The sequence below is a fragment of the Callorhinus ursinus genome, unplaced genomic scaffold (assembly GCF_003265705.2).
Source record: "Callorhinus ursinus isolate GAN/ISIS: 27379988/994484 unplaced genomic scaffold, GSC_fseal_2.0 scaffold1, whole genome shotgun sequence".
NCBI lineage: Eukaryota > Metazoa > Chordata > Mammalia > Carnivora > Otariidae > Callorhinus > Callorhinus ursinus.
The window spans coordinates 96,979,094-96,981,582 of record NW_027397063.1 but is presented as its reverse complement, the minus strand read 5'-3'; positions in this window follow the sequence as shown (position 1 = coordinate 96,981,582).

Sequence of the window (2,489 nt, the reverse complement as noted above, 5' to 3'; positions counted from 1 at the left end):
TGTATCTTTGTGGTAAATACCCAGTAGCGCAATTACTGGATCATATGTTAGCTCTATTTTCAACTGTTTGAGGAACCTCCATACTGTTTCCAGAGTGGCTGCACCAGCTTGCATTCCCACCAACAGTGTAGGAGGGTTCCCCTTTCTCCGCATCCCCGCCAACATCTGTCGTTTCCTGACTTGTTAATTTTAGCCATTCTGACTTGTGTCCGGTGGTATCTCATTGAGGTTTTGATTTGGATTTCCATGATGCCGAGCGATGTTGAGCACTTTTTCATGTGTCTGTTGGCCATTTGGATGTCTTCTTTGGAAAAATGTCTGTTCATGTCTTCTGCCCATTTCTTGATTGGATTATTTGTTCTTTGGGTATTGAGTTTGATAAGTTCTTTATAGATTTTGGATACTAGCCCTTTATCTGATATGTCATTTGCAAATATTTTCTCCCATTCTGTCGGTTGTCTCTTGGTTTTGTGGACTGTTTCTTTTGCTGTGCAAAGCTTTTTATCTTGGTGAAATCCCAATAGTTCATTTTTGCCCTTGCTTCCCTTGCCTTTGGCGATGTTTCTAGGAAGAGGTTGCTGTGGCTGAGGTCGAAGAGGTTGCTACCTGTGTTCTCCTTTAGGATTTTGGTGGACTCCTGTCTCACATTTAGGTCTTTCAACCATTTGGAATCTATTTTTGTGTGTGGTGTAAGGAAATGGTCCGGTTTCATTCTTCTGCCTGTGGCTGTCCAATTTTCCCAACACCATTTGTTGAAGAGACTGTCTTTTTTCCATTGGACATTCTTTCCTGCTTTGTCAAAGTTGAGTTCACCATAGAGTTGAGGGTTCATTTCTGGGCTCTCGATTCTGTTCCATTGATCTATGGGTCTGTTTCTGTGCCAGTACCATACTGTCTTGATGATGACAGCTTTGTAATAGAGCTGGAAATCTGGAATTGTGATGCTGCCAGCTTTCCTTTTCTTTTCAACATTCCTCTGGCTATTCGGGGTCTCTTCTGGTTCCATACAAATTTTAGGATTATTTGATCCATTTCTTTGAAAACAGTGGATGGTGTTTTGATGGGGATTGCATTGCATTGAATGTGTAGATTGCTCTAGGTAGCACTGACATCTTCACAATGTTTGTTCTTCCAGTCCATGAGCATGGAACGTTTTTCCATTTCTTTGTGTCTTCCTCAATTTCTTTCATGAGTATTTTATAGTTTTCTGAGTACAGATCCTTTACCTCTTTGGTTAGATTTATTCCTAGGTATCTTATGGTTTTGGGTGCAATTGTAAATGGAATCGACTCCTTAATTTGTCTCTCTTCTGCCTTGTTGTTGGTGTATAGGAATGCCACTGATTTCTGTGCATTGATTTTATATCCTGCCACTTTACTGAATTCCTGTATGAGTTCTAGCAGTTTTGGGGTGGAGTCTTTTGGGTTTTCCACATAAAGTATCCTATCATCTGTAAAGAGTGAGAGTTTGACTTCCTCTTTGCCTATTTGGATGCCTTTGATTTCTTTTTGTTGTGTGATAGCTGTGGCTGGGACTTCTAATACTATGTTGAATAGCAGTGGTGATAGTGGACATCCGTGCCGCGTTCCTGACCTTAGGGGGAAAGCTCTCAGCTTTTCCCCATTGAGAATGATATTTGCTGTAGGTTTTTCATAGATGGCTTTTATGATACTGAGGTATGTACCCTCTATCCCTATACTCTGAAGAGTTTTGATCAGGAAAGGATGCTGTACTTTGTCAAATGCTTTTTCTGCATCTATTGAGAGGATCATATGATTCTTGTTCTTTCTTTTGTTAATATATTGTATCACGTTGTTTGATTTGCGGATGTTGAACCAACCTTGCAGCCCAGGGATAAATCCCACTTGGTCATGGTGAATAATCCTTTTAATGTACTCTTGGATCCTATTGGCTAGTATATTGGTGAGAATTTTTGCATCCATATTCATCAAGGATAGTGGTCTGTAATTCTTTTTGATGGGGTCTTTATCTGGTTTTGGGATGAAGGTAATGGTGGCCTCATAAAATGAGTTTGGAAGTTTTCCTTCCATTTCTATTTTTTGGAACAGTTTCAGGAGAATAGGTATTAGTTCTTCTTTAAATGTCTGATAGAATTCCCCTGGGAAGCCATCTGGCCCTGGGCTTTTGTTTGTTGGGAGATTTTTGATGACTGCTTCAATTTCCTTAGTAGTTATAGGTCTGTTTAAGTTTTCTATTTCTTCCTGGTTCAATTTTGGTAGTTGATACATCTCCAGGAATGCACCCATTTCTTCCAGGTTATCTAATTTGCTGGCATAGAGTTGCTCATAATATGTTCTTATAATTGTTTGTATTTCTTTGATGTTGGTTGTGATCTCTCCTCTTTCATTCATGATTTTGTTGATTTGGGTCCTTTCTCTTTTCTTTTTGATAAGTCTGGCCAGTGGTTTATCAGTCCTGTTAATTCTGTTGGGAGATTTTTGATGACTGCTTCCTTCTTCTTAGTAATT